This window comes from Ambystoma mexicanum, chromosome 11 (assembly GCF_040938575.1).
Source record: "Ambystoma mexicanum isolate Mex_15411 chromosome 11, UKY_AmexF1_1, whole genome shotgun sequence".
Lineage (NCBI taxonomy): Eukaryota > Metazoa > Chordata > Amphibia > Caudata > Ambystomatidae > Ambystoma > Ambystoma mexicanum.
In genome coordinates this window covers 213,744,474-213,767,667 of record NC_090934.1, presented here as the reverse complement: position 1 = coordinate 213,767,667, position 23,194 = coordinate 213,744,474, and the positions used below count along the sequence as shown (strand labels likewise).

The 23,194-nt window shown below is 45.6% G+C and overlaps 1 protein-coding gene across 2 annotated transcripts in view; it reads left to right on the top strand.

Moving 5' to 3' along the window:
- Positions 1-8,585: 8,585 nt before the first annotated feature.
- Positions 8,586-23,194, top strand: part of LOC138503275 (uromodulin-like) — a 194,545-nt gene continuing 179,936 nt past the window's right edge. For both annotated transcript variants that reach the window (XM_069622877.1, XM_069622878.1), the window contains exon 1: positions 8,586-8,709. The gene's annotated coding sequence lies outside the window, so the exon portion shown is untranslated. The remainder of the gene's footprint in view (positions 8,710-23,194) is intronic.

Sequence of the window (23,194 nt, the reverse complement as noted above, 5' to 3'; positions counted from 1 at the left end):
TACGAACCCAGTGCAGATCAACCTACCTGGGAATGTACCTCTGGCTCCGCCCGAACGATTTTCTGGTGACCCAAAGAGGTTTGCAGTATTTATTAATCAGTGCCGGTTGCACTTCTTATGCCGGCCAGCAGCCTTTCCAACTGATCAAGCTAAGGTAGCTTTCGTGCTTTCGTACCTTAGTGGCAATGCGGCAGACTGATCGATCCCTCTAGTTAATCAAGATGATCCGGTTCTCCATGATTTTCGAGCTTTTCAGCTCAGTATGGAAAAACTGTTTGCAAGACATTCACAGGGGCAGGCCTTGGACAATGAGCTCCTTTCATTGCGACAGGGTAATCAAGACCTTTTGGCTTATATTGCGTCTTTCAACAGACTGATAGTGGAAACTCGATGGCCTGAGGACAAAAGGATTACGCTGTTTTATAGAGGTCTACGTGGAGAGCTCAAAGATGTGTTAGCCCAAGTAGTGAATCCCCCGCAAGACTGTTCGGACTATATTGACTTAGTCGTTCAAATTGACCACAGACTGCAGAACAGGAAGGCAGATCGTTCCAAGTTTGATGCTCGAGTATTTTCCAAACCACCAACTCCTACCAAAGGAGTAGACTCTGGGGAACCCATGCAAATAGGGGGCCTGAAAGGACCACTAACACAAAAGGAGCGGGAAAGGAGAAAACAGCTGCAATTATGCCTCTATTGCGGAAACTCGGGGCACTTTCTTCGAGACTGTCTGGTGAAACCAGCCAAGAAGGCAGTAGGAGCTGCAGTTACCAGGGTCACAAACTCTGAGCAGGGAAACGACCTCGCCCGACAAGAATAGAGGTCCTCTTGCCGAGCGTTAAAACCAGTTCCGTGACCTCGCATTTCGTGATACCTCTGGTCCTCATTAGCCCTGAACATCCGTATCGATTACATGCGATTGAAGCTTACGTCGACAGCGGTGCCATCGGCAATTATGTGGATCATGAAATGGTTTTGAGGATGAATCTGACTCTTTGTCCAAAGGCTGTAAAGGACGTCATTACTACGGTGGATGGTACGGAGATAGCCTCCGGACCAGTAACGCATACCACCCAAGAAGTGACGCTAGTAAGTCAAGATGGACACCATGAGAAGATCGTGTTCGATGTGATCAAGGCCCCCCAGTTCCAGATTATTCTAGGAATTCCTTGGTTAGAGAAGCACAATCCTCAGATCGATTGGCGAGCAAGAACGGTTCAGTTTCCAGAATGTGTCTCTACTTGTCACCCTCGACAGTTTCCTCGTCGACTTTCCTCGGAGGCTCCTCAGTTACCTCCTGAATACCTAGAATTCCAAGATGTTTTCCGGAAGGATCAGGCTAACTCTCTACCTCCTCATAGGTCTTATGACTGCCAGATAGACCTGATACCTGGATCTACTCCTCCTTGTAGTAGAATTTATGCCCTCACCGAGCCTGAGAATCTTCACCTCCGACAATACCTGGATCAATACCTAGCGAATGGGTTTATTCGTCCTTCCAAGTCCCCTGCTTCCTCAGCTTTGTTCTTCGTTCCAAAAAAAGAAGGGGACCTTAGAACTTGTATAGATTATCGCGCCCTGAACCAGATCACCGTTAAGAATAGATATGTTACCTTTGATCCCTGAACTCCTGGACCAAGTCAGAAAAGCATGCATATATACAAAGCTGGATCTTAGAGGAGCCTACCACTTGGTACGAGTAAAAGAGGGCGATGAATGGAAGACGGCCTTCCGCACCAAGTATGGGCTATTTGAATATCAGGTCATGCCCTTCGGACTTTGCAATGCCCCGGCCGCCTTTCAATATTTTATGAACGATGTCCTCAGAGAGCTCATAGATGTGTGTTGTTGTTGTTTACATTGACGACATCCTCGTTTATTCTTCATCGGAAACTGAACATCGGAAACACGTGAAAATGGTCCTCGAGAGATTGCGTCAACACAAACTTTTCGCTAAGTTGGAAAAATGTGTTTTCAATGTGACTGAAGTTGAATTCTTGGGATTCATATTATCACCTAGCGGAGTGCGTATGGATTCAAAGAAGGTCGATGCAATTCTCAAATGGCCATCGCCATCCTCCGTAAAAGGTGTTCAAAGCATGTGAGGCTTCGCTAACTTTTACCGCAGGTTTATCCCCGAATTCTCTCGAATAGTCCAGTCCATCACCGCCTTGTTAAAGAAAAACAAACATTTTGAATGGTCTACCGAGGCGGAACAAGCTTTCCAGAATTTGAACACTAGATTTATCTCTGCACCGATCTTAAAACATCCTCGCCCAGAACTCCCCTACATCGTTGAAACTGCTGCTTCGAGCCTTGCTATGGGGGCAGTTCTATCACAAAAGGACCCAGTAACCAATCAGTTGCATCCCGTGGCATTTTGGTCCCGCAAATTCTCGACTCCTGAAATCAATTACACTATTACTGATAAGGAACTTCTAGCTATCAAGTCCGCCTTTAAGGCTTGGCGGCATTATCTTCTGGGGGCCCGTCACACCGTTACTGTGATTACAGATCACCGAAACCTGCAATATTTGAAAAACGCAAAAGCTCAATCCTCTAGGCAACTCCGTTGGGCACTATTCTTTGCCGAGTTTGACTTCATAATTACCTATCGACCTGGTACAAAAAACGGTAAAGCTGATGCCCTTTCTCGGATGGGAGTGGAAGAACATTTGATCAATCCTAAACCTGTACCTATCATTCCCGAACAAAGAATTCTAGGTGTAATCGCCACACAATCCATAGAGGAAGTTAAGGATAAAGCCAGGCTACTGGTAACTCCAGCAGACATACAGAATTGGCATCTGCAGGGAAAGGACTTTACGGTGAAGGACAACCTATTATATTTCCAAGAACGGTTATACCTGCCCAGCACAGATTTACAGAAAAAGGTAATCTCTTGTTATCACGATTCTTTAATGGAAGGACATCCCGGTATGACCAAGACCTTGGAAAAGATCAAGCGCTACTTCTGGTGGCCGTCTTGGAAAAAAGATATCAGAGACTTTATAATGTCCTGTGGAGTATGCGCCCAAAACAAGAGTCAAAAGGAAAAACCAGCCGGCCTCTTACGCCCTATTGACATCCCGCCTCGCCCTTGGCATACGCTTTCTATGGACTTCATCACCGATCTACCTCCATGCTCCGGATACAATACGATCCTAGTAATCGTGGACCTATTCTCCAAGAAAGCGCATTTCATTCCACTCAAAGGCTTACCAACAGCAGCAACTCTGGCCCGAGAATTTCTCGAAAATATCGTCCGACTGCACGGTTTTCCTTCAGTTTAATTCCGGATCGAGGTAGTCAATTTATATCTCATTTTTGGCGAAGTTGCTGTCGGTCGGCTCAAATTGATGTGAGACTTTCGACCAGCCACCACCCTCAAACCGACGGACAAACCGAGAGGACCAATCAAACTCTGGAACAGTATTTGCGCTACATGCTACAACAAACTGAAAAAACTTGGAAAGATATCCTTTGGATAGCCGAATATGCCTACAATAACTCTGTCCACTCAGGAACTGGGAAGACCCCGTTTTTTCTTTTATACGGTAGTCCCCCTCGAACCTCGGAGTTGGATCCACTCCAAGATCTTGGAACACCAGCAGTAGACCACCTGCATTCTACAATCACCCAAGCCTTTAAGGAAGCTGTTTCTCACCTTCAAAGGGCTAAAGAACAATACAAGAAAGGAGCAGACCAACATCGGAAGGAAGCCCCCCAATATCAAGTAGGAGATCAAGTCTGGTTATCCACCAAATATCTACCTCTAAAAGGACCACGCACATTCAACCCAAGATACCTTGGTCCCTATTCCATCACTACCATAGTAAATCCAGTAGCGGTCAAGTTGGACTTGCCCCCCTCACATGAAGATACATCCGGTCTTCCACGTCTCTCTATTAAAACCCGTGCAACCTCAAACCCGACTAACTACGTCTCCAAAACCTATTCTAGTTGATGGAGAACTTGAGTCTGAAGTCAAAAGCATCCTGGATTCCAAGATCTCCAAATCTAAACTATTTTACCTGATTGACTGGAAAGGCTACGGTCCCCAAGTAAGATCCTGGTAACCTGCAGAATATGTCAATGCGCCTCGTCTAATCAAACGATTTCATCGAACATTTCCTAACAAGCCCAAACCCCCGGAGAAGCCCGGTTTGGGAGGGGCCTTGAGGGGGGGTGCTGTCATGATCTCTGCTTCCAAAAGATCAGGACTTGCCCGACTCCCTTGGAAGCAGACCCATAACCCCGGTTCCGAGTGCCAGCCAGTCCCAATTGGGACCTTTTGGACCCTGTCCTGGCGCCAGTGGCACCAGGCTCATAAAGATGCCCAGTCCCAGTGCTGGAAGCGCCGGGCTCATAATGCTTGGGTGGACTTACCTGCAGCAGACCATGCTGCTTACTTACCTGCCAGTTGAACCCCTGATCCTCTTCTGTTTGGGACTACTTTTCCTGTTGGGTGGGGCAGGAGCCACTCCCTAAGTTCAGAACACTGGAACTCTTCTGGAAAGCAGGAACTCTTTTCTTAGGCGTGGCTGAGAAAGGAGATACCGAAGCACTACAGGAGGCTATTTAAACCACACCCGATGGATGAATCTTGCTTTGCGTTATTCTGCATTCTCTGCAGCAGAACGCTCATCGTCTCTTCTGCTTCTGATCCTGGGCCTAAGGGAACAAAGGCTTACCATCTTGGAATCCAGTCTTCAGCAGCACCTGTAAAGACAAAGAAAGGACAGGTTAGCACTACGGTCTTCAGTGGCAGCGCATCTCTTACCAGGTCCATCGGCTGACACCAACGCCTCGCGCTGCATTCCGGCATCTGAAAGACAAAGGCTTACCTACTCTTCTCATGCTCCGGAGGTCTTCGCACAGCATTCTGGAATCTGAAAGACAAAAGCTTACCAGATCTTCGCACGCTCCGGAGGCCTTCGGCGCTGCATCCCGTATCTGAAAGACAAAAGAAGGTGCGTTTAAAGACATTGGGCAACTTTATTACTCACGTGCCATTACTCCTTCCCACGCCGAATCCAGTGGGTATTCCAGCACCCTTCAGCTTCTCTAAAGCTCCGAACTTGTACCTGCAAGATAAAAGGGACAGTTAGTGCACATCGTGAAGCAGGCTACAAGCGCTTACTAACGTGCTTCCAGGCGCTTCTATTCCTCACGCGGGTTCGATCCTCAACTCTCATCAGCCCGCCATCCGCCATCGCCGGAACCCTGCAAACCAAGAGATATCATTACAAAAGACTTTTAAGACATTTGAAGTGGCCAGAACTTACCGTTCGTGCAGTTAACGACGGACAGCAGTCCTCTGAGGTCAAGAGGCCTGCACCCTTATCCAGTGAAGAAACTGGTTACGGCACCCTGCCCCGAGGCAGATGGAGAGCTCGGCGTTCACTTACCTAAGGTGAGGGTGTTAACCTTTGGGGTTCTACAGGAGAAGAGAAAGGGAAGAGGAGAGAGGCACCCAATAACCCCAGTTCATTAATCCCATATTTTCTATCTGCAGACATCTTACTCTTCGAGTCAGACATACAGTGCACAGAGGTCCAGCCCAAAGAGCCAACCGTGTGTTACACATCACCTTTGAAGATACGGCATTCACCCAGTCAAGACCGGCGCCTCTGCGGGAATCAGGTGAGCGTTACAGTTTTGCTTTAAATGTCTAATTTTCAAGTGCTTTTGAAGCAGCCATAAGACACCAGGTTGCAAACTTCTAAAACGTGAGCACAAAAAAGAGAACCCGGAAGGTAGACCTGGAAATGCAATCTGTTCACTAGACCATACACCTCTGTTTTGGCCCAACATTCATACGATGCCCTCTCTTAACAGTACACCATAACTGCTGTCCATGGTGAGAAGGCTAGAGTATGTTAATTAACTCCCATAAGCACCCAGCCTCAGCCTAAGGGGATTCCTGCCTCTCACCACACTAATATAACCATTATCTTAAAGGCCCTAGCAGGACTCGGGAACCCCCAGGAAAGCCGAACTTGGATTCTGCCCCCAAGAAAGACATTGTCAAAATCCCACCCTCAGATAAATGTGCCCATAGTCCCTTCCAGCTTTCCCATATATAGAACCTGGTAGTTTGTGGGCTAGGGAAGTAAACAGAGGGGCTTTGCAAGCTGTTTTTCTTGGGTATGGTTTTCTACATGGCTTGGTGCACTATGCCACTGTGCTAGGCTAAAAGGCTGGCCATAAGCACTTTGCGCACAAGCCTAGGGTTCTGGTAACCGTGACATGAATGAGGAAATAAACGACACATAGGAGTTTATTTTGCTTGCTTTTCAGGGAGCATTTACAAACTTGGCAAATTCGGATTTCTAACATACAACCCCTCCCAAACGTTGCTGGGGGATAAGGAAAGTAAGCTAAAGGGTATTGCTGCATGTGTTTTATGGGGCATGGGTTGAACATCCCCAGACTCACCATGCAGTAAGTATTTTCCAGAACCTCCTTGCGCAGAGAACACCTCCTCACCAGCTATCGCTCCTCTTGGGGCTGCGTCCCATAGAATACAGTTGAGTTCCACGATAAATCCGGGCCAATTGTACACATTGCTCCTCTACCTTCTCAGTCCTTCTTGTGCATCTTATCTATGTCTCGCCCTCATCCCAATGATCTCCCCGACCTTGCATCTCACTTCCACTACTGAATGTTCTATCAGACTCCTCCTTTACTTCTCTGACGGGCAAGCGCTTCGAAGCCATAAACTATGGCAGGAGGTGCAATACAAATGTAAGATAGCGTAACGTCCCATCTCGCTTGTAGCGCTACTCCAGTGAAATAGCTTTGGCTTCTATGCAACACTTAATAGCCAAAACTAAAAGGATATGCAGCGCATGTACATTATGGAGAGTTGGCTTTCATACCTGGGATGATGGGTAGATTTTTAAAGATACATTAAATACAGCATGTACAGTAGTCAAAAAATCAACAAAAATAAAAATATTCAAATATGTAAATTAAATCAAAGTAGGTCAATGCAGCATTTGACACTGTCAACCACCCGACTACGCTGTCTCGCCTTGCCCAGATGGGTATATCTGGGCAGGTGCTGTCCTAGTTCATGTCGTTCCTAGCGGATCATGCGCAGACTCTCTCTATGCCCCCTTTTCTTTCTGCCCCCTGCCATCTCAGCTGTGGGGTACCGTAGGGCTCTGCCTTGTCTCTGATTCTTTTTAATATTTATATCTGGGCACTTGTGTGTCTCATCAGCTCCTTTGACGTCAGGTGCTACTCTTATGCCGACGACACCCAGATCCTGATCCGCTTAAATCTTGATCAGGCTGAGGTGTTGTCGTGCCTTCGGGGTGCCTGGCGGCCGTGGGAGATTGGATGATGCACAATTGGCTAAAATTTTACAGAGACAAGACTGAGGTGCTGGTGGTGGGCTGTCCTGCTGACCTTTCACTCTCGTTGTCCTCCTTCTGGCCCTCTTTTCTTGGCCCCCTTCCTACTCCAGCGGTAAAGGTAAAAAATCTCTATCGATGGATCGTCAAATTGCAGCCGTATGTCAAGCCGGCCACTTTCACCTCAAATTACTTAAAGTGCTTCCTTTGATCGCGGCCCTTTTACGTCCACCGGTGGTGACAGCTTTGGTGCTATCCCGGCCGGACATTTGTAACTCTCTATACCTAGCACAGCCGAAGGGGCTGGTTCAGTGACTGCAATGTCTACAAAACCTGGGAGCTTGCGTCGCAACAGGTACGCCTATGGAGCTCACATCACAACGGTACTTTGAGCCCTTCATTGGCTCCTGGTGACGCAACGCATCAAGTTTACAGCGCTATGTACCGTCCATCGGGCGTTGCATGATCAGGGCGCAGAATTTTTGCCTGTAGTGTTCATCCGCTACTGTCCCAACCGTTGTCTGCGCTCTGCCAATTGCCTATGCGTACTGTCCTTCCGACGTGTGCGCATTGGAGGGCGAGCCTTCTCCATCGCAGCTGCTCTGCTATGGAACGAGCTACTGTTATCCATAAAAAAAGCTGTATTGAAAAAGAGACGTCTTTTCTTTGACTTTTTGCAGAGGAAAATCGGACCCGGGAGCTCAAGAACCACGCTCGAGGGCACCTTTTGGGCCTGTAGTAGCTGAGCCCAGAGGTGGACAGACCTATAGGGAACCATGGAGATTTCCCGGTAGGCCTCTTCACCCTGGGCCTCTTTGTGTGACCTTTCCAAATTTTACCATAGCAAAAACGGTTGGGCATGCTGAAAATGTGTAATATGGGGCCACTTTGAACATTATTTCTGGGGCCATTCCGCCTGAGCCCTAGCCCACTGAAAGCCCTGGCTGTCAGCGATAGACAGCCAGGCATTGTCAACAAGCGAGAGCTCTACGCCGCCAGTCCTGGTGGCCAGATTTTCGTCACGCACTCACGCAGTGACATCTCCGACCCATCCCTGCCCCCAGGCCGGCTTTCCTCAGCCTCTGGACGGTCGGATTTCGGCTTGCGACACGCTTGGCCTTTTCTCGTCTTCCCCCCGGCCACTAGGACTGGATTCCAGCTAATTATGATCCTAGCCGCACAGCCCAGAAATGCCTGTGGGGGCGGGTGCAGGGGGGGGGGGAATTACCCGGGGTGCTAGAGGGCTGCATGCCGTGAAAAGGCCGTGTCCAGGGCGTGGGCAGGCAGAGAGAGGCTCGCCGGAGAGAGAGCATATCGCTGCGCCGTCCTTCCTGCTCCCTGTAGTGTAAGTACAGCGCCGCCATATTTCTATTGATATCATTTGCATCCTCGCGGGAATGGGCAGAGAGGCGGGAAACGCTCAAGCAGGGGCATGCCGTTGATATCACCCACTTGCTGTGTACGATGCGCGCTGCAAAGCACGGACTTTTGGGGTGCCTGTTGAGCGCTGCTCGCTTTAGTGGCCCTGCAACGGTCAATTGGCTCCACTAGGAGTCCAGCCTCGGACCTGCGTGTTTACGGGTTTACCCCGAGATTTCTGCAGGTAATGCAAACATCTCCATGGTGGGTTGACACCAGAGGTCGAAGTGGGCGGGAGCAGTGCTCCTATACTCTTTATTTTTAAGCGTCACTGTTCCTATACTTTTATTTTAAAAAGAAACCGTTCTGGAATGGTTTCGTTTTAAAATAAAAATGTAGGATTCCCATAAACAGCAGGTGTCTTTGTTTGGGGGCTTGGATTGTGTGTCTGAGAGGGTGCAGCTATGGGGTTTGTGAGCTCCACTACTTTTATTTGTAGTCTTCGACCACTGGTTCACGCACATGTTTGCAGGTCACGTGCATGTCTCTGCAGGTTGGAAGCCTATCTCTGGAGATCAGCACTGTGTGCACAAGTTCTGAAGATTGCAGACATATTCCTGCACGTTGCATGCCGATGGCTGCAGATTACACACACATTTCTGGAGTGGATGCATTAATGCGCTGAGCTGTTTTCTGAGATTCTAACCAAGGGGGGGCACTGCGTATTAAGTTGCCTTCTGAGCACGAGCTCCCTCTCTCTCCTCCTGTTTTCTGGTCCTTCTCACAGTGGCATTTCTAAACGTCTCCTCTAGTTTCTACCCCAGACTCTCAACCGCTCTCGCCCACTTCGACCACTGAAACTCAGTGACATATGCACAGTGCTGGCCTTAGCGGCTGCAGCGCCCCGGGCAGTCTAAGGAAAATGTCACTTGTCAATGCTGGGAAGGCCGGGTTGTCACATTTTTTTTTTTACTCCCCTCTGCCGCGCCTGAGCAGGGAGTTAATCACTGGAATAGGGTACTGATGCAAAAGCATCAGCACCCAATGAAAAACGCCCATGCCTGAGCGGGGAGGTAATCACCTCAATAGGGTGCTGATGCAGATGCATCAGCACCCTATTGTTATTAAAAGCTCCAAGCTCCCTGCGCCCTCACTGAAAAGCCCTGCGCCAGCAGAAGAGTGGAGCACATTTAATTTCAATGGGGTGCCTCCTGCGCCTTCTCCCACGAACCAGCTCGGGGGAGCCCTTGAAAGACTCCCCCGAGCTGGTGTGGCAGGGGGTTAATGGCAACCTGAGCGGTCGCCCGGCCGGCCCTGCCCTAAGGCCGGCCCTGCATGCATTAACTGAGGGGCATATACACAGAGAGGATGGGCATACATTTACATGCCACATATAATAGTAATGGTACATGAATCAGGCCCTTTTGCCATTGGTTGGTGTCTTGATGCGTGTAGCTCTGTAGTAAAGAATCTGAGAGGGGTTTTTAGTGGAATAGTGGGAGAGGCAGACGTGAAAAACCTGTCAGGTTGATGGGTGCAGGTCGGAAGTACAGCGGTCCTGGGTGCCGGTGTGCTGCTATGCGTTTGGGTGATACCCATGGCGATATGTTATCCAGAAACGGGGAGCTCGGGATCGGCAGGGCTACCCGTGCATAGGGTAGTGCCATTCAGAGAGAAAGCAACAGACTTGTACGCACAGGATGTACAAAGGCCACATTTTAGTACCCACATCATGTGTATTTACCTGTACCAGCAACGTTCAGTCTTTAGGCCGGCACAATATATATATATATATATCGTGACAAGAAAATGTGTGGAGTCACAAACAGAATACTTGTGCGCTATTTATCACTACTATATTCAGAAAAGGCGTCTCTAGCAGCAATTCCGTACCCACCAACCCATCCACAAAGGCTGGCAACAATTAACAATAGTATAATGAAAACGGGGGTAGGAATGCGCTTGACACTGTTAAACTAAAGTAAATCAACAGTCTTGCTGAATACAATGTTTTTAATAATAAAGCTTTCTTTGAAGAACAGCCGACACGTGTTTCGACACTTAGGTCGTTTTCAAGGCTGGTTAACACACATCGTAAATAAGAATAATATAGATGTTCAAAAAGATAACAAAGAAATAATCATTGAATACATAGCAGTAGAAAGATAATCGTTAAAATAAAGTACACATCGATATTCCAAAACGATAACGGAAATGCAAAAATAAAATAAAATGAATAAACATACCAGGAAAACATGCAGAGGGCGAGGTACAGCAGTTGTGGATCAGTAAAAACACAGTGAAATCAAAGATAACAAGAAAAGAAACGATTTAGAAAAAGATATAGACAATGTTCAGATGAGAAATCATCCATACGTATTACAGTTGGTACTCAAATATCATCTTAAAACTAACTGTAGCCAGCACCCCGTGGCACAACCACATGCGAGCCCAGACACCAGGAAAAAAAAAAAAACAAAAAAACAAAGTGCTAATCACAGTCCAGAATAACCCAAAATTAAATGGAGGGATATTGTAAATACAGCATCAGCTAATATTACGTGATACTAAATAATTAAAAGATACCAATTATATAGAGTAGCATAAGGATAATGCAAAATTCCTTTCGATGATAATATGATACAGAAAAGTCACTTACCACACAAAACTAAAGATCATCAATTAGCTGGTTATATCCTATTCAAAGTAAAAATATATAAAACAAAAATAGAACTCAGTACAGGAGCTATGAAATCAATTGAACAAAATGATGAGGACTAAAATAAATCACTCACCGGATCAAAATATTGAAAAAGTTCCCATCACTTGGGAAATATGGCGAAATGCAAAAGAACAAGGTACTAGTTGCCGTATTGGCCGACTGAATTATATAGCCTGAAAGGAAACCGGATCTAATAAGAAAGCTGTCGATTTCAATCAGTTAAAGATTCAATATTCACCAAGAGGAAATTACTTACTCGATATATCGAGTGAGAAACATATATACCAGGATAAATTCAACCGTCAATGATCGAAAGCTTCCAAGATAAAGTGTGTCGCTAAAGACGTCACACTTTAGCGACACACTTACGTCGCCGTCACTTCTGTGACGTCTTTAGCGACACACTTTATCTTGGAAGCTTTCGATCATTGACGGTTGAATTTATCCTGGTATATATGTTTCTCACTCGATATATCGAGTAAGTAATTTCCTCTTGGTGAATATTGAATCTTTAACTGATTGAAATCGACAGCTTTCTTATTAGATCCGGTTTCCTTTCAGGCTATATAATTCAGTCGGCCAATACGGCAACTAGTACCTTGTTCTTTTGCATTTCGCCATATTTCCCAAGTGATGGGAACTTTTTCAATATTTTGATCCGGTGAGTGATTTATTTTAGTCCTCATCATTTTGTTCAATTGATTTCATAGCTCCTGTACTGAGTTCTATTTTTGTTTTATATATTTTTACTTTGAATAGGATATAACCAGCTAATTGATGATCTTTAGTTTTGTGTGGTAAGTGACTTTTCTGTATCATATTATCATCGAAAGGAATTTTGCATTATCCTTATGCTACTCTATATAATTGGTATCTTTTAATTATTTAGTATCACGTAATATTAGCTGATGCTGTATTTACAATATCCCTCCATTTAATTTTGGGTTATTCTGGACTGTGATTAGCACTTTGTTTTTTTTTTTTTTTTTTTTTTTTTTTCCTGGTGTCTGGGCTCGCATGTGGTTGTGCCACGGGGTGCTGGCTACAGTTAGTTTTAAGATGATATTTGAGTACCAACTGTAATACGTATGGATGATTTCTCATCTGAACATTGTCTATATCTTTTTCTAAATCGTTTCTTTTCTTGTTATCTTTGATTTCACTGTGTTTTTACTGATCCACAACTGCTGTACCTCGCCCTCTGCATGTTTTCCTGGTATGTTTATTCATTTTATTTTATTTTTGCATTTCCGTTATCGTTTTGGAATATCGATGTGTACTTTATTTTAACGATTATCTTTCTACTGCTATGTATTCAATGATTATTTCTTTGTTATCTTTTTGAACATCTATATTATTCTTATTTACGATGTGTGTTAACCAGCCTTGAAAACGACCTAAGTGTCGAAACACGTGTCGGCTGTTCTTCAAAGAAAGCTTTATTATTAAAAACATTGTATTCAGCAAGACTGTTGATTTACTTTAGTTTAACAGTGTCAAGCGCATTCCTACCCCCGTTTTCATTATACTATATATATATATCAATTACAATATACATGCTGCCACTGGCAGAACGTTCAACATGAACATCACTTTGTGCCAGTTACTGTGCCATGGGTATTAATGGGTAAACATGCCCCTCTCTGATGCTTACTGTAATATTGTGCACACAAGTTAAGCAGACTCTACTCTGTGGAAGAAAAAGGAAGTAGAACCGGGCAAAGAGTGTTGTCTGGGAGAAACACCAATGGGATAGACGCACAGAGCTAACAAATTGGGAAGCTGCAATCGGATTGGGGTAGAGGGAACAGGATTGTATAAGTAGGGGTCAGGTGGAATGCTGATCTAGAAAGAGGGAAAATAAGAAAACGCATGGTAAGAAACATTTTCCAGTGCTGGCGCTTTGTGGTAGAAGTACTCAGATTACTGGATTCATGGTTGTGCGATGTGCGTGGAAAGCTCTTGAAGTGTCGAAGCCAGAATTATCAGGTAGTGGTTTTAAGGCGGCTGCTGTACATGGCAGGTGTATAATGTGGGAATGCCAAGACAACTGTTAGAAGTGACAGAGCCAAGGTTAGGCTGGGAAAGGTAGAAAAGTGAATGTGGGGGAACCACGATGAGAGTACGGGAACGGGGAAGTAGGAAGAAAAAAAATACACAACCTATGAGAGAGATACATGAGGGCACCATATGCAATTTTCTCGGACAAGGTACCGGCTCTGTGCAACCACTATGAAGCTTACTGTACTCCTAGTCAGGGACGTCATTTCACCAAAATGACAGGGGTAGCAGAAGTGACATGACATGACCCTTAACCTCTGACGACATCACAGGAAATTATATAATTTGACCCCCACCCCGAAGTGACATCACAGAAAGCCACGGAACACAACCTTTGACCCCTTGAACAAACAGGAAGTGGCATCACATAGCATTGTTCCTAAGTACACTATGAAAAATATGGTTATGATAGCACTGTAATGTGATATACATTTCATACAAGAATGGATCACCATATGTATCATTAATATCAGTGTGTATAGGCCCATATTACCAAATTACTGTGAATGCAAGCAGACGTCCATGACCAAATGATAATGATGTGTTATTAAATAGCACTTAAGCTTAAGCACTTGAACAAATGTACATACAATATCACCCAACCTGTGTTGGTACGCATTTGTCAACCTTAGAAAGATGAAAGGCTGAGTTGGCCTGGCCGGGTATCGAACCTGCAGATCACACATACATTGCAGCAGCGAGCACCCATCCCACTGAGCTATCTTAATGGCTATACATTTCTTATCGGCTATATTAAAATGAGCAGTAACATGTCTGAATGTTCTCAAAGTCAGAAATCAAATTACACTCTGTATTGGAGACCATTAAACTTGTAACTGAGATTTAAAAGCAGGCCAGTTCATCTGCAGGTCTTGTGCAAAGTTGGCCACAAGTCAAGCCTGCGTGGATCTACTTTTCAGGCTTCAGGGGTTGGCAAAATACATACTATTGGGAGGGTTCATAAGAGTATATTAAAGACTTTAGAGTAGCACAGGGAAAGCAGCACACTCACATGGCATCCCATACTCTGGGCACTCGTTACCTCATATATGTAAACATCCTGAACAGCATGCCAGGGAGATAGGAAAGATAGACACATTGCAACAAAGCATTAAAAGTGGCACAATGAAATCAAGGGCCACTTTATGTGCTATGGTCAAACATTTTTACACGGTACACAAGCTTTTAGGCACAATGATTTTGTCAAGTGACCGAGGACACCGAGATGGAAGGGTCTTGTGATGATCGTAACAGTGAAAAAGGCAAAAAAAAACATGCTATAACTGCAACGTGCGAAACGCAAAATACATAGTCCGAAAAAGATTGCTCTCAGAGGTACCAACCAGAAGACGCATGCAGTAATCTAGACTACCTCATACAATTGCACAAGCAAAAGTGGCACAATTATTCAGTGAAATGAAGGGCTAAATCCGGCCCAACAATCTCAAATAATAGGCTGAAGAGGATGTAAGAAAATGTACATGGTCTTTCATAGACAAAACTGAATCAAGATAAACCCTAAGGGTTTTAACCTTGGGAAGCACAATGATTGGACAGCCTGCTATGGAGAACCTCCTGTAAGACTCAGGAAGTTTGTCCAATCTTAGTTGTGTCCTAGCTGTGCCATCCCCATGCCCACCCCCCTTCTGGGGTGGGGAGAGAAACAAAGACCTCATGCAATATCTACATCTGTTAATACAAATACAGACAACTGTTTATATTTGTAAACACATTATCACATTTATTGGAGCATACAACAATACGGGGCAGTCCCAGCCCCCAAATAACTTCACATTTCAATTCCTTAGACTTCTAAGGTGTCCCACAGGTAGGGCGATGTCATTGTCTTAATGTTCTGGGGTACACTTGTCACTTCCGGTTTAGCAGAGTAGCGGACATACGCTTCTGATTATAACTGTCAAGCAATACTTCTTCAGGACCACTGAATCTCATTGGCGAGGAGTCGCAACTGTCCCTAAGGGAATCAGTGCCCTTTGTCCGAATTTGGCTCGAGTGCGGCCATCGGGAAACCTCCCATGGCCGGAACCGCAGCGTCAAACTCCTCCCCGGCTAGGACTGCCACGAAATTCTGCCTGTGACAGAAAGAAGCAAAATTAACAGTTGTTACAAAAAGATGAACAAAAATAACGTAGAGACTTACACCCTCAAAATCTGCTGAAAAACAAAGAAATCCATAGCCGTACACACTGATGCAAAACCGAACTTGATTTAGATCAAAGAATCCTTGAATCGAACAACCCAAAAACGTACTACCTCGAAATCTGCTGAAAGCAAACAAACGCAACCTAACCAAAGGAGGAGACTAGCTAAATTAATTCAACAGAAACCCTAACACACAATGTAATCCCTCCATGTTCTACTGTAAGGCGAGGGCGGATGGGAATTCAGGCGGGGGGGTGGCTGAGGAAAGAGATTGGGCTCGCCAGTCTCCCCGCCTTATATCCACTCCCTGGCGCCCAGCCGGATGTGGCCCGGCACAGGGACGCCCCTTCCTCCTGGAGGAGGCAAGGGGGGGGTGGCCAGAAGGGAGGCCCTCTATGCAGGCTGTCCTCTAGCGCCTCCTCCGGGGGCTGGACATCCCCATAGCGGTGCCATCCCCCATTGGCTACCCCTCTTTTGGGAGGGGGCAAAACAAGGACCTCATGCAATAGCTATACCTGTTAATAAAAATACAGACAACTGTTTATATTTGGAAACACATGATCACATTTATTGGAGCAGACAACAATACAGGGGCAGTCCAAGCCCTAAGTAGCTTCACATTTCAATTCCTTAGACTTCTGAGGTGTCCCATAGGCAGGACAATGTCATTGTCTTAATGTTACGAGGGACACTTGTCACTTCCGGTTTAGCAGAGTAGCGGACATATGCTTCTGATTATAACTGCTTCTGATTATAACTGTCAAGTAGTAATTCTTCGGGACCACTGAATCTCATTGACGAGGAGTCAGGACTACTGAATCTCGTCGCAGTGCCCATCGTCTGAATTTGGCTCGAGTGCGGCCATCGGCAAATGGCAGTGTCAAACTCCTCCCCGGCTGGGACTGCCCCAAAACTCTGCCACACTTTGAGGGTGGCCCCGCCCACTGCCCCCACACAAAATACCTACTTACCAAATGGTCTAGCTGCAGCCAGCCTTCATCAATGCCCCCAGTGTAGCTGTGAGGAAGAGATCATTCCCTTTGTCAGATAATTGCACCCCATCTGCCACAAAGTGGGAAGGGAGCGAGTTCAAGCAAGTGTGTCTAACAAATCCCAGGCCCTCCGCCTTTGCACATTTTTTTATCCCTTTCTTAAGTCTCCGCCTGGACTTTTCCATCCCTACGTGAGATGCAGTCCCCCACCACTGTAGTCTGGGCACCACCTCTGACCAGATTATGTCAGTGCCAGGCAATTCCTGCACCAATTTGCGCAGGGCCACTTGTATCTGGGCCCATAGTCGGCCCCTCCCTATGATGGCGAGGTTGTTACCCCCTAAACGTACCACTAAACCTCTGGGTGCTGGCCTCCACTGCAGCTGCCTGTGCTCCACTGGCAACATAAAATGCCATCTCATACCCAGCGCCCTGAGCCAAACCACCCTGTTCTTTTGTAATCCTAAATCTGGAATCCGTATCCATTGACAGGCCACGTTCTCAGCCTGAGAAATAAATGGATGCCCCATATTCTATATTTCATCATCTGTTGATACAAAATTGCATATTCGGGAAACATTTTGCAAAGGCATAATCAGTCATAAACAAACAAGGTCAGTCCCTTAACATGTTGAGATCTCCATTTAGTCAGTATCTGCACTAAACTCTGGCTTGCCCTGTGGCCGAACATAAAGCTGAAAGCGGTTTGACTGGCATCTGCCTATCTTTTGACTTGCTGGTGCCAACATGCCCTGCAGGAAAGCAGTTGTGGCGGCACCTATCCGGAAACTGTGGGAGGAGCATCCCTTGCCATGAACTCCCACTGCACCCAGTGTGGTTGACCAAATTCTTTTAAATTGCTAGTTGGCAAGTGGAGCTACGCTAGAATGCATAAGGAGAGGGACTGGCTGTTGGGGCCTCATAGCCAAGAAAGCCCTCAGCAGCGCAACTGGACAACCTTTGCTGGGGGTGGTTTTGTATAGCACAACCCACTTCCCCTTGCCCACTTGGTCAGTCTTGCACTGTTGCAACTTGATTTTCAACACCTCACTGTCAGCCCTTGAACCAAACAGCACATTCTTCAAGGCTAGAGCCTTGCCGGAGCGGTCATCCTTACCTGCTGCTAATGATTCACTGAACCAAATACCCCCCCAAAAAATTCCAATGAACATGCTGCCCTGAACAGTGCCACTTCAAAATCTTCAAAGCATACCCCAGGCAAGGCACGTAATACTTTTTGCAACAATTCAAAGTCGATGGGTTTCCGACCATCCTGCTTGGGTCCTTGTGACCGGCCCCATCCATTCAGTGCCATGTGTACTAAAAAGTCTTTGGTGGGGTCCGTACTTCCCCTTAATTTGCAACAAAATGCTATGGATGCGAGGTGCCCCATCGTCCAGCTTCTGCTCTTATCATCACCATGCGCCCATGCCACCAAAGCACGTACCCGCTCCTCTGATTTTTGCAATGATTCTGACACACTCAAAAGCTTACCATAGCCCTGCCTGTACCTGGCATAATGCCTAGTGTGAGCGAGCGCTCCCCCAAGTTCCAGAGCGCCTTGTCCACGACACAAGCTGCCACCACTCACTCCTTAACAATGCCCCCTCCTTCCTTGCCGTTGGATGGGCCTCCCGAAACCTGCGCAACTGAAAATGAGAAAGAGCGTCAGCGGCAACATTCGCCACATGTCGAGCCCTGAACTCAATATTCCTGTGTAAGCAGACCTCTACCAATCTCCTCAACAGGCTCAGAACCGCTGGACATGATGCAGACTGCATGTTCATGGCTTGAACCACTGCCTTGTTATCACACCAGAAGCGCACCCTCTTGTTTTCCAATTCCCGGGGCCGCAATGTGAGTGCTAAGACAATGGGGAAGAGCTCGAGCACCATGATATCCTTTGTTCTCCCCTTCTTGTACCACTGGGTCAGCCATTTTTGTGTGCACCACTTCTGACCCAATATTACCCCAAATCCTTCATTACCTGTAGCATCTGAGCACATCTGTAACTCCACACTAGTTTGCCATGGGCTTCTTCAAAATAGAACTCCATTAAACTCTAAGAGGAACGACCACCGCATGCGCAAAACATCCTTCTGTGAGCGAACACCCAGCCTGCAGGAATTACCTAAGCCGCACAATTCAATTTCCCCAACAATTGCTGCACTCCCTCCAACATGATCCTATCTTTTTACAAAGTGTTCTCTATTTCTGTAATCAACTCAGGCACCTTCTCCCGTGGCAACCTGCAAGTACCCTTTACTGTATCTATCTCAATCCCTAAAAAGGTTAATACCTCAGTAGGTCCTTGGGTTTTTTCTGGTCATAGGGGATCCCCACCCTGTCCATCAAGCTTTTAAAAGAAGACCGAGCATGACCACAGTCCATCGACTCCTCCCGGCCCATGAACATAAAGTCATCGAGATAATGGATGATGTTACCCCACTGCTCCACTCTGCGTGCTGCCCATGCTAAGAATGTGCTAAAGACCTCAAATAGAGCACAAGACACAGAGTAACCCATTGGCATACATTTGTCAATGTAGAAACCGCCCTCTCATTGAAACCCAAAAGATGAAAACTGTCTGGGTGTACAGGTAAAAGTTGAAATGCTGATTCTATGTCCACCTTAGCCAAGAGTGCCCGTCTTCCCATGGCAGTCACCAATAGCATGGCCTGGTCAAATGAGGCATAATGCACTGAGCAGAGGTCCTGCTTCAGTCATCATTGACCGAGTCACCTTTTGGGTACGAAAGGTGGTGAATCAATCTAAACTTGCCCTTTTCCTTCTTGGGCACAATGCTTAATGGGAAGACTATGCAATTGGGGAGCGGGGGTGGGATAAGGAGCACGCCACCCTGCCCAGCTCCACTTCTTTCTCTATTTTTTGTCTTACCACATGCGGCTGCTGGAGTGCTGAAGGGAGTTTCCTGGCCACCCGACCCGTCAGTGGTCCACCATAAGGGATCTTCAACCGTTTGCTAAAGTCGTCCCACAACAAATCCAGCTCTTTCACCTTTGGGTAATTCTGCAAAAATTCCAGAAAAACTCTTGTGTCTACGGGGGAATGGCCTTTCATCCCAACACCCCCTATTGGGAACCTCTGGGTTGCCCTCGGCCCCTAGCTCTCCCTTCCATCTTGAAACAGCTTGTAATTGAGTGGCTTCCTTCACACTTGGAGCATTGGCGTTGGAATATGCAGCTGTACCCTCAAGTACATGACCCCTTGTTAAAGGATCTACATGCCTGTCCAGCCGAAAAACCCCTGTGTGCTTTCTCATTACCCCTCTGTGTTGAGGGGGCTGGCAGAAAGGGCTGCCAGTCGCTTTTCTGATTGTGCTTGGACTTACCATGCCATGGCTTCCTTGAACCTTTGGACACTTCAAGATCTGGTTTACTGATCCTGTTTTACCGCTCATGAATGACACCCAACCTTTCATGTTCTTCTGATCCCATGTCATGTCATGTCAGGTGCCAGAGCCATTTTAGACCTAAATTCTCTGGCCGAGGGTGCGGGCATGATAGTGGGTGGGTGGGTGGAGGGGATGGAAGGAACAGGGGTCCTAGGATGGTTGGCTTGCCATCTGGCTCCTCTGGCTTGGTGTTTGAATAGGGTTTGGGTTGGGGGGAGGTGGAGGGCAGGCTGGTTTGGGATGGGATGGTTCTTCTGTCTTGAGGGTTGGACAGTGGGTGGGCTGAGGATGTGGTGGAGGGCGGGAAGCTTTGGGAAGGGGGGAAGGGAGGTATGGTGAGGGGGGGGAGTCTGGCGCGAGTGGGTCTCTTTCAGCGGACCGTGGTGGGCCGGGTGGATTCAGGGCATGGCTAAGTTTGAACTATGCTACATTTGGTACAAATGCTTTTGTTCACACTTTCCAAGTTCAACTATACCACAGGATGATATTATTCACACTTTCTAAGTTTACCTATACCACTGTTAGGGACACTTTCTAAGTTCAACTGAACCACAGGAAGATATTATTCACACTTTCTAAGTTTACCTATACCAAAGTTAGGCACACTTCTAATTCGGCCGTAGCACAGGACAATATTATTCACACTTTCTGAGTTCAATTGTACGACAGGGAGAGATTATTCACAGATTCCAAGATAAACTGTACCACAGGATGATATTATTTGCACTTTCGATGTTCAGTTATACCACAGTTAGAGACGCATTGTAAATTCAACTATACCACAGGATGATTATTCTCACTTTCTAAGTTCAACTATACCACAGGATGATATTATTCACACTTTCTAAGTTCGACTATACCACAGGATGATATTATTCACACTTTCTAAGTTCTACTATACCATAGGGTGAGATTATTCATACTTTCCGAGTTCAACTATACCACAGGGTGAGATTATTCGCCCTTTCTATGTTCAACTAAACCACAGGTTGTGATTATTCATCCTTTCAAGTTCAACTATACCACAGGATGATATTATTCACACCATCTAAGTTCAACTATTCTACAGGGTGATATTATTCACACTTTCTAAGTTCAGTTATACCGCAGTTAGGAACACTTTCTAATTCAGCTTTAGCACAGGATGATATTATTCACACCTTCTAAGTTCAGTTATACCACAGGAAGATATTATTCACAGTTTCCACAGTTACGCTATTAGGCACACTTCTAAATTCGACTAAACCACAGTTACCCTATTAGGTACACTTTCTAAATTCAGCCTTGGCACAGTGAGGTTATTAGGCACAGTTTCTAGGTTCAACTTTGGCACAGTGTGGATAGTAGGCACATTTTCGAAAATCAACTAAACCAAAGTTACGCTGTTAGGCAGACTTTCTACATTCAATTTTGGCACACTTTCTAGGTTCAACTTTGGCACAGTGAGGATATTAGGCAACGTTCTAAACACAACTAAACCTAAGTTACACTGTTAGGCACACCTCTAGGCTTATCTTTGGCACATTGAGGATATTGGGCAACTTTCTAAACGCAACTAAACCAAAATTACGCTATTAGGCACACTTTCTAGGTTCAACTTTGGCACAGTGAGGATATTAGGTACACTTTCTAAATTCAACTAAACCAAAGTTACGCTATTATGCACACTTTCTAATTTCAACTTTGGCACAGTGAGGTTCTTAGGCACACTTTCTAAATTCAACTAAACCAAGTGAGGTTCTTAAGCACACTTTCTCCATTCAACTAAACCAAAGTTACGTTATTAGGCACACTTTCTAGGTTCCACTTTGGCACAGTGAGGATATTAGGCACACTTTCTAAAAGCAAATAAACCAAAGTTACTCTGTTAGGCACACTTTCTGGGTTCACCTTTGACACAGTGAGGATATTAGGCACACTTTCTTAAATCAACTAAACCAAAGTTAGGCTGTTAGGCACACTTTCTACATTCAATTTTGGCACACTTTCTGGGTTAAACTTTGGCACAGTAAGGATATTGGGCATGCTTTCTAAAATAAACTAAACCAAAGTTACGCTATTATGCACACTTTCGAATTTCAACTTTGGCACAGTGAGGTTCTTAGGCACACTTTCTAAATTCAACTAAACCAAAGTTACGCTATTAGGCACACTTTCTAATTTCAACTTTTTTGGCACAGTGAGGTTCTTAGGCACACTTTCTACATTCAACTAAACCAAAGTTACGTTATCAGGCTTCAGGGGAGCTGCCCTTTGTCTTGGGCCCTTTCTAGGTTCCACTTTGGCACAGTGAGGATATTAGGCACATTTTCTAAAAGCAAATAAACCAAAGTTAGGCTGTTAGGCACACTTTCTGGGTTCAGCTTTGACACAGTGAGGATATTAGGCACACTTTCTAAAATCAACTAAACCAAAGTTAGGCTGTTAGGCACACTTTCTACATTCAATTTTGGCACACTTTCTAGGTTCAACTTTGGCACAGTGAGGCTATTAGGCAACTTTATACAATCATCTAAACCAAAAATACGCTGTTAGGCACACTTTCTACATTCAATTTAAGCAAACTTTCTGGGTTAAACTTTGGCACAGTGAGGATATTGGGCACGCTTTCTAAAATCAACTAAACCAAAGTTACGCTGTTAGGCACACTTTCTACATTCTATTTTGGCACACTTTCTAGGTTCAACTTTGGCACAGTGAGGATATTAGGCACGCTTTCTAACTTCAACTAAACCAAAGTTAGGGTATTGGGCACAGTGAGGATATCAGGCACACTTTCTGAGTTTGTGAGATTTGTGCATACAATCTAGATGTGAGGTTCAACTCAATTGAACAAATCAGGATATTGGGCACGCTTTCTAAAATCAACTAAACCACTTTCTACATTCAATTTAGGCAAACTTTCTGGGTTAAACTTTGGCACAGTGAGGATATTGGGCACGCTTTCTAAAATCAACTAAACCAAAGTTACGCTGTTAGGCACACTTTCTACATTCTATTTTGGCACACTTTCTAGGTTCAACTTTGGCACAGTGAGGATATTAGGCACGCTTTCTAAATTCAACTAAACCAAAGTTACGCTATTAGGCACAGTGAGGATATCAGGCACACTTTCTGA